At 35.5% G+C, this 15198-nt stretch overlaps 1 long non-coding RNA gene across 4 annotated transcripts in view; it reads right to left on the bottom strand.

Annotated features, from left to right (window-relative positions):
* The window catches only part of LOC132685442 (uncharacterized), an 84847-nt gene that overhangs the window by 55831 nt on the left and 13818 nt on the right, over window positions 1-15198 (bottom strand). The window contains exon 1 of one of the 4 annotated variants that reach the window (XR_009613103.3): window positions 7577-7888. The exons of the other annotated variants lie outside the window; for them this stretch is intronic. This is a non-coding gene — a long non-coding RNA (uncharacterized LOC132685442). Of the gene's footprint in view, window positions 1-7576; window positions 7889-15198 lie in introns of those variants that run through there. 4 annotated transcript variants of the gene reach the window in all.

Genomic DNA, 15198 nt, shown 5'->3' with positions numbered 1-15198 from the left:
GACTTGAAACAATCCAGTGACTATTTATTCAAGAAAAACACCTGAATATTAGGAGGAAGAATAAGGTTTGTGACACTTTAACTTATCCGAATTCCACTATCATCTTCTGAGATCCACAATAATGTCCTTGAACACCAACAGCCTAACAATACAGTAGCTGTGATAAATCAGCAGCCTAACAGTCACTGGAGGGGGCAGAATGGAATTGGAGCACCGTCAAAGCCCTATCCCCAGAGAATTATCACTATGTAAAGAGACTGATGGCTCAAAAGCCCCATTCTCAGGATTTGTCTTTACTTGACCTGACTCAGAGCTCACTCAGTGCAGGCAGCTTTATTCCCAGGGTATTCGTCAAAAACCATCAGCAGCAATTGTTTAATATCTCAGCTGCCTGAGTCAGCATTGCCAGTTGGAACTGACAGTAGGCTGACCAAAACACTTAAAAGGAAAAACGGGAGAATGAAATATTTGTAAGGGGCACTGAAATTTTCTAATATAATACTGGGAATCTAGAAGGCCACACACATATGCAGGGTTATATGCATGCCCAGGAAATATTGGGAGTGCCCTGATTTCTTTCTTCTGGCTAATTTCGGGCTTAGCACAAGCAAGAAGTGAAGACTAAGGAAGATTTGTAAACTGCTTCATAGTACCATTGATGGCATACCTCAATACACACACACACACACACACACACACACAGCCACACGGCAAAGGCTGGGAGTCATATTAGATCAAAGCTTTTATTTTTAAAAAAATTTTTTTTTAACTTTTATTTATTTTTGAGACAGAGAGAGACAGAGCATGAACGGGGGAGGGGCAGAGAGAGAGGGAGACACAGAATCGGAAGCAGGCTCCAGGCTCTGAGCCATCAGCCCAGAGCCCGACGCGGGGCTCGAACTCACGGTCCGTGAGATTGTGACCTGAGCTGAAGTCGTACGCTCAACCGACTGAGCCACCCAGGTGCCCCAAGATCAAAGCTTTTAAAGAAATCTCTGTCCAATCATTAGCTGACCACTAAGCTAACCAAACACAGACCTCAATGGTTTCACATAACAAAGAATACAGATTTTACAGATTTAGTCTAGAAAAATCAATAAACAAATAGCAATAACAACAAACAGAAACAATAAACCCTGGGAAATAGAAAGAATGTTATTTCCAGAGTTACCACATTATATTATTTAATGTCCCATTTCAAAGAAAAAAAATTATAAGACATGTAGAGAAACAGGAGAGTATGGCTTGTATACAGTTAAAATAAACAATATCTATAAATTTGGACTTACTAGAAAAAGCTTAAATATTGGACTTACTAGAAAAAGATCTTAGATGGGATATTATTAATATGTTCAAAGAACAAAAGGAAACTATGCCTTAGAATTTTTAAAAATCATGAGAATAATGTCTCACCAAATAGAGATTATTTATAAATAAATAGAAATTATTGTTTAAAGGACTGAAAAGTTCTCAAAAATTGAAATGAAAATTCACTAGAGAGGTTCAACAGAAGATTTGACCTGACCGAATAAAGAATCAGCGAACTTGAAGTCAGGCCAATCAAGATCATCTAGTCTGTGGATGAGAAAGATAAAAGAATGAAGAAAAATGAATACAGCCTGTTAGACATCACCAAGCATACTAACATACACATGAGAGAGAAGAGAGAAAAAGAAGAGAAAGAATATTGGAAGAAATAATGGCTAAATACTCAAATTTGATTAAAACAACTAATTGGCATATCTAAAATCTCGAACTCCAAGTAAGAAATATCAAGAGTTTCACACTGAGACACACTACAGTCAAACTGTGAAAAGACAAGATAAAGAGAGAATCTTAAAAGCAGCAAGAGAAGCAAGCAACTCATCACATACAAGGGATCTCCAATAAGATTAACATCTGAATTCTCACCAGGAAACATGGAAGCCAGGAGATAGTAGGATGACATATTCAAAGTGCTGAAATAAAAAAGACAATCAAGAATTTCACATCCAGAAAAACTACCCTTTGAAAAACAAAGAAGAAATTCAGCTATTTCCAGAAAAACAAAAACTGGGAGAATTCATCACTAGCAGACTGGCCCTATAAAAAAACTCTAAAGGCAATTCTTCAGGATAAAATGAAAGACACTAGACAATAACTTAAATTCACATGAAAAAATAAAGAGCACTAATAATAAGAACTACACAGGTAAATATGATAATATGAATGTATTTTGTTTGTAACTGTTTTCTTCTCCTATCTGATTTAAAAGTCAGCAGCACAAAGCACCAATAATAAAACTGTATTGATGGGCTAACAATGAATAAGGACGTAATTTGTATTACAATAACAGTACAAAGGAATGGGGGACACAGACCTATACTGGAACAAGGTTTTTGTATATTATTGAAATTGAGCAAATTTTCATCTGAACCATATTGTTTCAAATTAAGATGTTAATTGTAATCCCCAGGACACCACAAAAAAATAACTAAAAAATAGAAAGAAACAACAGAAGGAAACAGAAATACCATATTAGAAAATACCTAAAAAGAAGGCAGTAATGAAGGAATATAAAAACAAAAAATACATAAAACATACCAAAAAATATAAAAACAAAAAATACATGAGACATACCAAAAACAAATAACAAAATAGGAGATGTCAATTCTACCTCATCAGTAATTATATTAAAAGCAAATGGACTAAGCACTTCAATCAAAAACAGAGATGATTGTCAGCATGGTTTAACAAGAAGCCAAAACTATGGTCCAACTATATATGCTGTGTGCAAAAGATACACTTTAGATGTAAGACACAATACATTGAAAGGTTGAAACTAAATAGATGGAAAAAGATATACCATACAACTAGTACCCAAAAGAGCACCAGAATGGCTATACAGACGAAATAGTATAAGGCAAAAATTGTTACTAGAGGCAAAGAAGGACATTTTATAACCCTAAGAGGAGCAATGCATCAGGAAAACATAACAATTATGAACTCATATGTACCTAACAAGGAAGCCCAAAATACATAAAGGAAAACTGACAGAACTGGAAGGAGAAATAAACAATTCAACAATAATAGTTGAAGACTTTAATACACTACATGCAGCAATGGGTAGAATAACTTCTAGCAAAAAGTCAACAAAGAAATAGAGGATTAGAGCTACTTCTTCCCTGGTTGGAAGACATTCTAAGTATACCTTATCACCCATGTCTTATCAGAGGGAAGAGAAAAGAGTGGTCCAAAGCAAAAAGGGGATCTGGAGCATCAAAAGGGAGATATTCCCAAGAGTACCTCCCTTTGAAGGAACAAAAGCTTTTACCCTTTTTGTTTCTCCTGGAAAAGTCTCTCTACCCCCAGAAATTTACTCAGTTGCTGGTCCTTGATCCATATCAATACTTTTCATTACAGGGAGGAGAAAGCTGGGTTAGAAGTGAGGATCTTGACTTCCCCTTAAAAACTAGAGAGTACCCTGTCCTCATCTTTCTACACAAGATTGGCTAACTATTATTTAGAGAGATTGGGGCACAAAAGAATGATAACAGCCTCCCAGAACTCGTGTAAATGTTAGGCAGAATCATTTACCTAGACAGACAGGAAATACCTGGAAATGGTCATCAGCCTACCAACTTTAATTTAGAACCTTAGTCTGATATATATGTTGGAAAAATATATGAAAGAAGGGAGGGTATGCAAAATGTAATTAGACACCAATAGAAGAAAAAACTTAATTTAAAATTAATTTAAATTATAATAAATATTTTATTTTTATTAATACAAATGAAATGATTTTCCCTCATTTGAAGAGGATTATTTTTTTCTACCCATAAATACCTGAACAAAAGTTACTGCTTTTTTCTCTCCTCAAATATTGCAAACATTTTGCTATGTCACTGGGCAAGGAATGATGGATTGCTTTAAGTTCAACACTCCACTGGGGAATGCATTACTGCATAAATTAAAGCTGAGCTTCTGTTACCTTGTAATTTATTGACCAATGCCTTCAATCAAGTCCACTTAAGGGCTTTAATAGATTTCCGATGTAGTTTAATGGCTTTTTGTGCTGCCCTCCTAAAATAGTACTTTTTAGCATTCTTGAAACACCTTTATAATCTTTAATTAGTTAATCTTCATAATATCCAATGAAGTTATGTGAGATTTGTTCCATTTTTACAGAAGACTCAGTGGAGTGATTCCTGTATAAGAAGAGTGCACATCAAAATCATCAAGGTCACTTGTTAAAAGAGAAGATTTGTGGACTCTACCCCCCCAAAACCTTTTTTTCAATAGGTCTGATGGAGACTTACAACCCTGTACTTTAACCAGTCCTGATGAGGATAGCAGAGAACCACATCTTGGGAAACAATATCTTAATCCACAAATGTCTAGACAGAGAAATCTTTAGTTTTAAAAAATATAGCAGACTATCTACCTTGACTTCCAAGTAATCTTGCTTTCATGTTACATTGTAAAATATCTTCAGGGCTGGATAATGCATAAGACAACTTTTAAACACAATAAATCTAGAGGGAAATTAAGTGACACCTCAAGAAAGTGACAACTGAAGGGGTAGGTGAGGAATTAGGGCCAACTTTCACCTTGAAAGCATTTGCTAGACCAGTGAATTTTAGTGTCAGTTTTTATGCTCCGAAAGGACCACAAAACACAAGAGAAAAAGACCAGGGCCTGCCCAGGTGGTAAATTTATTAGGAGACGTCCCCATTATGCTAGGATCCCAAAGGGCTATAGTCTCAATGCAAGGGTGAATCAGAAGTAAATCTGTCCTCATTCATAGCAGACTATAAAGAAAACTGCTAACTCACATTGGCTGTTGAACAAGGGGGAAGAACTACCCTAAGATTTATACCTTCATAATACTTCTCACATAGATGCAGCTCCAATCCATACTACCTGTACAGTTTGAAAAACCTCAAACTAAACATTTTTAAAAACCAGGTCCTGGGGTCAATCCAACAAGAGGGTATAACACTTCTAAGTATTTATACAACGAATATACAAAGCAAATATTAACAGACCTAGGCAAAGAAAGAAATAGTAATACAATAATAGTAGGGAACTTAATACCCCACTTTCAACAATGGGTAAATCTGACAGAAAATCAACAAAAAACATGGGCCTTAAAATACTTCACTTAACATATGACTTAACAGACACATACATAACATACCATCCAAAATCAACAGAACACACATTTTTCTCAAGCACACATGGAGCATTCTCCAGGACAAAACGAGTCTTAATAAATTTAAGAAGATTTAAATCATATCAAGTCTCTTTTCTAATCTCAATGGTGTGAAACTAGAAATCAACTACAAGACGAAAAAATTGGAAACTGTGCAGATATGTAGAGATTAGACAACATGCTACTGAACAAACAATGAGCCAAAGAAAAATTCAAAAGAGAGATAAGAAAAAATACCTTGAGACTAATGAAAATGGAAACACAACTAAAACTTATTGGATGCAAGTCCAGGACCAAATAGACTCACAGGTGAAGTCTACCAAACATTTAAAGAAAATTAGTATCCATTATCCTCAAACTATTTCAAAAAATAGAAGGGGAAGGAAAGCTTCCAAATACATTCCATGAGGCCAGAATTACCCTGATACCAAAACCAAAGACACCACACACACACACACACACACACACACACACACAGATTAAAAAGAAGAAGAAAGCTATAGACCAATATCCCCAATGAACACAGATGCAAATATCGTCAACAAAATATCAGTAAACCACCTTCAACAATACATTAAAAGGACCATTCATCTGATCAAGTGGGACTGATTCTGGATGCAAAGATGATTCAATAATCGCAAATCAATCAATGTAATAACATCACATTAACAAAACAAAGGATAAAAAATAATTTTATCTCAGTAGATGCAGAAAAAAGCACTTGACAAAATTCAAGATTCATTCATGATCAAAACTTTCAATAAAGTGAGTTTAGAGAGTATATGCCTCAACCCAATAAAGGCCACATATAAAAAAAAAAAAAAACTCACAGCTAACATCATAGTCAATGGTAAGAAGCTGAAAGCTTTTCCTGTAAGATCAGGAACAAGACAAGAATGTCCGCTCTCATCACTTTTATTCAACATAGAACTGGAAGTCTTAGCTACAGAATCAAACACACACATACATGCAAAGGGAAAGAAAGAAAGAAAAGACATCCAAACTGGTAAACAAGTTCAACTTTCACAATTTGCAGATGACATGATACTATATATAGAAAACCCTAAAGACTCCCACCAAAAAAACTATTAGAACTGATAAATGAATTCAGTGAAATTTCAGGATACAACATTAACATACAGAAATCATTTGCTTTTCTATAGACTAATAATGAAGTAGCAGAAAGAGAAATTCAGAAAACAATTTGATTGATAATTGCACCAAAAAGAGTAAGATACCTAGAAGTAAACTTAACTAAGAAGGTGAAAGGCCTGTACTCCGAAAACTGTAAAACACAGATAAAAGAAATTGAAGACAACACAAATGGAAAGGTATTCCATGCTCATGGATTGGAAAAACCAATATTGTTAAAATGTCCATATTACTCAAAGCAGTCTACAGAGTCAATACAAATCCCGATCAAAATACCAATAGCATTTTTCACAGAACTAGAACGAATAATCCTAAAATTTATATGGAAGAACAAAAGGCCCAAATAGCAAAGCAATATTAGGAAAGAACAAATGGTGGTATCATACTCCAGATTTCAAAATATACTACAAAGCTAAAGTCATGAAATTACTATAGTAATTATAACCACTATTTACCATAGTAAATATAACCACAAAAACAGACCTAGAGATCAATGGAACAGAATAGAGAGCTCAGAAATAGGCCCATACATATATGGTCAATTAATCTATAACAAAGGAGGCAAGAATATACAATGGAGAAAAGAGAGTCTCTTCAATAAATGGTGCTAAGAAAATTGGACAGCTACATGCAAAAACATGAAACTAGACCACTTTCTTACACCACACACAAAAATGAAATGGATTAAACACCTCTGGGGTGCCTGGGTGGCCCAGTCGGTTAAGTGTCCAACTCTTGATTTCAGCTCAGGTTTCGTGAGATCAAGCTCCGCATTGGGCTCCATGCAGGGTGTGAAGCCTGCCTGAAATTCTCTCTCTCCCTCTGCCCCTCCCTTGTTAGCTCATGTGTGTGCGCGCACATGCTTGCCCGCTCTCTGTCTCTCAAAAATAAATACATAGAGAGATAAGTAAAATAAAATAAAATAAAATAAAATAAAATAAAATAAAATAGATTAAACAACCAGCAAGTGAGACCTGAAACCATAAAACTCCTAGAAGAAAACAAAGATAGTAATTTCTTTGACATCAGCTATGGCAACATTTTTCTAGATATGTCTCCTAAGACAAGAGAAACAAAAGCATAATTAAACTGTTGGGATGACACCAAAATAAAAAGATTTTACACAGTGAAGGAACTATCAACAAAACAAAAAGGCAACCCACTGAATGGATAAAGGAACTTGCAAATGGTATAGCCAATAAGCGGTTAATAGCCATATAAAAAACTTACACAACTCGGGGCGCCTGGTTGGCTCCATCAATTAAGTGTCCAACTTCGCTCAGGTCATGGTCTCACGATTTCTGGGTTCAAGCCCCGCATCGGGCTCTGTGCTGACATCTCAGAGCCTGGAGCCTGCTTCGGATTCTGTGTCTCCCTGTCTCTCTGTCCCTCCCCTGCTTACTCTCTGTCTCTCAAAGATGAATAAATGTTAAAAAAAAAAAAATTAACAAAAAAAACTTACACAACTCAACACCAAAAAACACAAATAATCTGAATAAAAATGAGCACATCATCTGAACATTTTTCCAAAGAAGACATGCAGATGGCAAACAGATACAAGATGCTCAACATCACTAATCATCAGGGAAATGCAAATGAAAAAGCACAATGAGATATCACTTTGCACTTGTCAGAATGGCTGGAATCAAAAAGACAAGAAATAGGGGTGCCTCGGTGGCTCAGTCAGTCAAGTGTCTGACTCCTGATTTTCGTTCAGGTCATAATCCCAGGGTCATGGGCTTGAGCCCATCATTGGGCTCTGAGCTGAGAGTGGAACCTCCCCCCTCTTGCTCTCTCTAAAATTAAAAAAAAAATTTTTTTAAGACAAGAAATAACAAATGTTGGCAAGGATATTGAAAACAGGAATCTTCATGTAGTTCCAGTAGGAATGTAAATTGGTGCAGCCACTCTGGAAAACAGTGTGGAGGTTCCTCAAAAAGTTAAAAATAGAAATACCATATGATTCAGCAATTCCACTACTGGGGTATTTACCCAAAGAAAACAAAAACATTAATTCAAAAAGATATATGCACCCTATGTTTATTGCAGCAGTATTTACAATAGCCAAGATATGAAAGCAACCCAAGTATGCATCAACAGATGAATGGGTAAAGAAAATGTGGTGGAAAATGGATAAAGAAAATACACACACACACACACACACACACACACACACACACACACACAGTGGAGTATTACTCAGCCATAGAAAAGGTGAGATGTTGCCATTTGCAACAACATGGATGGACCTAAGGGATATTATGCTAAGTAAGTCAGAAAAAGATAAATACTATGTGATTTTACTTATATGTGGAATCTACAAAACCAAAATAAGAAAATAAATAAACAAAAAACAGAAGCAGACCCATAAATAAAGAGAAATAAACTGATGGTTACCAGAGGGGAGGGGAATGGGAAAAATGGATAAAAGGGAGTAGGAGATAGAGGATTTCAGTTATGGAATGAATAAGCCATGAGAATGAAAGGCACAGCATCGGGAATATAATCAATTGTATTTTAATAGCATTATATGGTAACAGACAGTAGCTACACTTGTGAACATAGCATAACATACAGAGTTTTTGAATCACTATGTTGTACACCTGAAACTAATGTAACATTGTGTATCAACTATACTTCAAAATTTAAAAAAATAAAACTTATGGGATGGATGCAGCAAGAGCAGTTTTAAGAGGAAAGTTCATAGTAATAAATGCCTACACCAAGAACAATCTCAAATGAAGAACCTAACTTTAGACCTCAAGAAACTACTAAAATATCAGAGTAGTAATGAATAAAAGACTTAAAAAGACAACAGAAAAGATCAATGAAGCTAAGAGCTGGGTTGTTTTTTTTTTATTTCAAATTATTTTATTTTATATTCAAACCCAATATTTTTTTTATTTTTTTTTTATTTTTTAAATTTATTGTCAAGTTAGCTAACATACAGTGTATACAGTGTGCTCTTGGTTTTGGAGGTAGACTCCTATGATTCATTGCTTACATACAATACCCAGTGAAAAGCTGGTTTTTTAAAAGATAAACAAAATTGACAAACTTTTAGCTTGACTCACCAAGAAAAAAAAAAGAGGATTCAAATAAATAAAATAAAGAATGCATACATCTTTTTGAATTAATGTTTTTGTTTTCTTTGAGTAAATACCCCAGTAGTGGAATTACTCAATCTTATGGTATTTCTATTTTTAACTTTTTGAGGAACCTCCACACCGTTTTCCAGAGTGGCTGCACCAATTTACATTCCTACCAGAAGCACATGAAGATTCCTGTTTTCAATATCCTTGCCAACATTTGTTATTTCTTGTCTTAAAAAATTTTTTTTTTTAATTTTAGAGAGAGCAAGAGGGGGGAGGTTCCACTCTCAGCTCAGAGCCCAACGATGGGCTCGATCCCATGACCCTGGGATTATGACCTGAACGAAAATCAGGAGTCAGACACTTGACTGACTGAGCCACCGAGGCACCCCTATTTCTTGTCTTTTTGATTCCAGCCATTCTGACAAGTGTAAAGTGATATCTCATTGTGCTTTTTCATTTGCATTTCCCTGATGATTAGTGATGTTGAGCATCTTGTATCTGTTTGCCATCTGCATGTCTTCTTCGGAAAAATGAATCACAATAGTTAGAATACTAGCAGGGGTTGGAGAAAAGCATAGAATCCCTTTCTGCAGAGATAAAAGAAGCAAAATCCAGTCATGACAAAATTAAAAATGCTATAACCGACATGCAATCTCAAATGGATGCCACGGAGGCAAGGATGGACAAAGCAAAGCAGTAAATCAGCAATATAGAAGACAAAATTATGGAGAATAATGAAGCAGAAAAAAAGAAGGAAACTAAGGCAAAAGAACATGATATGAGAATTAGAGAACTCAGTGACTTATTTAAAAGGAATAACATCTCAATCATAGGAGTCCCAGAAGATGAAGAGAGAGAAAAAGGAGTAGAAGGTTTATGTGTGCAAATTACAGCAGAAAACTTTCCTAATCTGGGGAAAGACATAGACATCAAAATCCAAAAAGCACAGAGAACTCCCATTAGATTCAACAACAACAAAAAAGACTACCAACAAGGCATATCATAGTCAAATTCACAAAATACACAGACAAGGAAAGAATTGTGAAAGCGGCAAGGGAACAAAAGTCCTTAACCTATAAGAGAAGACAGATCAGGTTTGCTGCAGAACTATCCACAGAAACTTGGCAGACCAGAAAAGAGTGGCAGAATATATTCAACGTGCTGAATAGTAAAAATATGCAAGCAAGAATTCTTTATCCAGCAAGGCTGTCATTCGAAATATAAGGAAAGATAAAGAGTTTCCCAAACAAAAACTAAAGGATTTTGTGACCACTAAACCAGCCCTGCAAGAAATCTTAATGGGGACTCTCTGAGGGTAGAAAAGATGAAACAAAACAAAAAAGACCAAAAGCAACAAAGACTAGAAAGGACCAGAGGACACCACCAGGAACTCCAAACTCTATAGGCAACACAATGGTAATAAATTCATATCTGTCAGTACTCACAGAACTCATGTTCCAATCAAAAGACATAGGGTATCAGAATGGATAAGAAAACAAGATCCATCTATATGCTGTTTACAATAGACCCATTTTAGACCTAAAGACATCTTCAGATTGAAAGTAAGGGGATGGAGAACCATCTATCATGCTAATGGGCACCAAAAGAAAGCTGGAGTAGCTATACTTATATCAGACAAACTAGATTTTAAAATAAAGACTGTAACAAGAGATGAAGAAGGGCATTATATCATAATTATGGGGTCTATCCACCAAGAAGAGCTAAGTTATAAATATTTATGCCCCCAACATAAAACACCCAAATATATAAATCCATTCATCACAAACATAACAGAAACTCATTAACTCATTGATAATAATACCATAATAGTAAGGACTTCAACACCCCACTTACAGCAATGGACAGATCATATAAGCAGAAAATCAACAAGGAAACAGTGGCTTTGAATGACACACTGGACCAGATGGATTTAACAGATATATTCAGAACACTTCATCCTAAAGTAGCAGAACGCACATTCTTCTTGAGGACACATGGAACATTCTCCAGAATAGATCCATAGTGGAACACAAATTAGCCCTCAACAAGTGCAAAAAGATCGAGATCATACCATACATATTTTCAGACCACAGTGCTTTGAAACTCAAAATCAATCTCAAGAAAAAAATGGGAAAAACCATGAATATTTGGAAATTAAAGAACATCCTACTAAATGAATGTTAACCAAGAATGAATGAATGGGTTAACCAAGAAATTAAGGAAGAAATCGAAAAGTACATGGAAGCCAATGAAAATGATAATGATAATACTGTATGGTATATTTGAAAGTTGCTAAGAGAATAGATCTTAAAAGTTCTTATAAGAAAAAGAATTTATAACTGTTGTGTGGTGATAGATGTTAGCTAAATTAGACGTACTATTGTGATCATTTTGCAATATATACAAATATCAAATTATTATGTTGTATACTTAAATCAAGTAATGTAATGTTAATGTCAAGTAGTGATAATGTAATAACAAATAATATAATGTTATATGTCAATTATATCTTAAAAAAAGCAGGTTCCGAGCTAATAGTGCCCAGGCAACTGACATATACAAACATTTCCTGGAGAAAACAACTTTCAGTGGAGGACCCAAAGAATTTCGACAGGTACAATCTCAACAATCAAGAGCTCACAAATAAAAATATCATTTAATACCAAGGAAACAAGTCTCCATGAGCTAGAGCCAGAAAAAAAAAAAACAACAAAACAACAGAATCAGACCCACCAAGAATTCTAAAATTGGAATTATTAAACATATAAAAGCATATATGTAAAATATTTAAAGAATAAAAATTTTATAGGACCGAGGTTTGGAAAATTAAAAAATACAAGAATTGAAATGTAAAGAATTACGTTGGGTTTAACTGCAGATGAGACATATGAAGAGAGATTTATAGAATGAAAAATAAATCTGAAGGAATTACACAGAATGAGGTGTGAAGAACAAGAACAAGAAAATCTGAAAGATCAAAAGAAAAGATAGTAAAGTCTAACAAATGTCTAGTTGGGATTTCAAAAGAAGAAATAAAGAAACAGAGTCAGAGATAGTATTTAAAGTGAGAGTAGATTAAAATTCTCTAAAACTCCTAGGATAAAAAGCTTCATATTCAATAATCTCAAAGAATCCCAAGCAGAATAAATCGAAAGACACCTTGGGGGTACCTGGGTGGCTCAGTCAGTATAGAGACTGACTCTTGATTTTATCTCAGGTCATGACTTCAGGGTTACGGGATTAAGCCCTGTGTCAGGCTCTGTGCTTAGCGTAGAGCCTGTTTTAAGATTCTCTCCCTCTGCCCCTCCCTCCTGCTCACACTGGTTCTAAAACATTAATGAATTAATTTAATTTTAAAAGATACATCATAGTCAAGTTGCAAAACGCCACAGACCAACAGCAAGCAACCTTCTCCTGAATAGGGTTAGTTAGTAACAATTTTAGTTTTTTGGGTGAGAGTTGGTGTGTAGGCTAGTTTGCTGACTCCTGACACAGGCAAAAATAAATTAAACACAACTAGAGAGGAAAGACAGATTACCTATAAAGAAATGACATTTAGTTTGGTATCTGACTTCTCAATAGCAAAAATTAAGACAGTGGAACCAGGTCCTCAACATGTTAACAGAAAAAAACACCAACCTAAAATTCTATCAGTCAAAATAACTTTCATAGATGGAAAGAAGAAAAAAAAAGTTATTTCAGTCCAAATAACTGTCATAGATGGAAAGAAGTAAAAAGTCATCTATTAAAAGCAAAAACTGTGTGAATTGCCAAGGCGGCTCAGTAGGTTAAGCATTCGACTTTGGTTCAGATTGAGATCTCACCATTCATGAGTTTGAGCCCCGCATCAGGCTCTGTGCCGACAGCTCAGAGACTGGAACCTTCTTCGGCTTCTGTGTCTCCCTCTCTCTCTGCCCCTCCTCCACTCGTACTCTCTCTCTCCTTCAAAAAGAAATAAACATTAATTTTTTTTTTTAAACAAACAAACAAAAACCAAAACTGTGGGCGTCTGGGTAGCTCCGTTGGTTGAGTGTCTTACTCTTGATTTCAGCTCAGGTCATACTCCCAGGGCTGTGGGATCAAGTCCTGCATCCAGCTCCACACTCAGCCCAGAGTTTAAGATTCTCTCTTGTGCTTAAGATTCTCTCTTGAAAAAAAAAAAAGAAAAGAAAAGAAAAGAAAAGAAAAGAAAATTAGTAAACAAAGAAATGCTTCAAAAAAAGATCCTCTCTCTCTCTCCCTCTCTCTCTCTTTCCCTCCCCCTGCCCTCTCCTCTGCTTGTGCTCTCTCTGTAAAATAAAATTTTTTAAGAAATGAAAGAAAAACAAAAACTTAAATTAGCTGGAAACATACTCTTACTTAAGAAACAAATTCCAAAGGATATATTTCAAGCACCAGGAAAGTGATCCCAGATGAAAGGTCTGAAAGAAAGAAAGAAGAAAGAAAGAAAGAAAGAAAGAAAGAAAGAAATCATGAGAATTAAACTATAAGAAAATGATTGGAAATATGACAAAATTTGTCTTATGGCCCAGAATATAATCTATCTTAATGAAATTTGTTTGGGCTATTGAAAAGAATATGAATATGTACTGTGATCTTCTGGGTGGAGTATTCAATAATTGTCAATTAGGTCAAATCTTTGGTCACTGTATTATCTATTGCTGCATGACAAATTACCCTAAAAGAATTAACATTTATTATTTCACAGTTTCTAAAAGAATCTAGAAGTGGCTTAGCTAGGTAGTTCTGGCTCAGTGTCTCTCATGGAGTTGTCTTTCAAGCTGTTGCCCAGAGCTTCAGTCTCTGAAGACTTGCCTGGACTTAAGGATCCATTCCCAAGCTCTGTCACATGACTATTGGCAGGAGGCCATAGTCCCTTAGTTCCAGGCCCTCCATAGGGCTGTTCACATGATGGCTTCCCCCACAGTGAACAATCCAAGAAAGAGAGAACATAAGCGTGCAGGGTAGAAAATATAGTCTTAAATACAGAGAACAAATTGAAGATTGTTGGGGGAGGGGAGAAAGTGGGGGAGAGGGGAAAATGGGTGATGGGCATTGAGGAGGGCACTTGTTGGGATGGGCACTGGGTGTTGTATGTAACTGATGAATCATGGGAATCTACTCCCAAAGTCAAGAGCACAATGTATACATTGTATGTTAACTAATTCAACAATAAATTATGGAAAGAAAGAAAGAAAGAAAGAAAGAAAGAAAGAAAGAAAGAAAACACAGTCTTTAGCAACCTGATCTTAAAAGTGACATACCATCACCTCTGCCATATGATATAGGGCTCTCAGATCAACACTGGTATGATGTGAAGGGGACCACACATAGGTATGAATACCAGAAGGTGGGACCAGACCCTGCAACTGAGTTGTTCCAGTTTCTATATCCTTACTGATTTTGTTTGGTCTGCTTGTTCTACCGATTACTGAAAGAAGAATGTTGACATTTCCAACTATAATTACGATTATGTCTATTTCTCCTTTTGGTTCTATCATTTTGTGCTTTATGTATTTTGGAGCTGTGTTTTTAAATGCATACACATTTGGGATTGTTACATCTTCTTAAGCTACTGTACCCTTTGTCATTATAGGAAGTCCTTCCTTATCACTGGGTTAGAAATTGACTTTGTCTGATACTAATATAACCAGCCTTGATTTCTTTTATTTACTCTTCTCATCCATTTACTTTGATCCTATATATGTCTTGACATTTACAATGGGGTCTCCCACATTCCCTGGCTTGTGATCCCCC

This window comes from Panthera onca, chromosome D2 (assembly GCF_046562875.1).
Source record: "Panthera onca isolate mPanOnc1 chromosome D2, mPanOnc1 haplotype 2, whole genome shotgun sequence".
Lineage (NCBI taxonomy): Eukaryota > Metazoa > Chordata > Mammalia > Carnivora > Felidae > Panthera > Panthera onca.
This window is presented reverse-complemented; position numbering and strand designations above follow the sequence as displayed.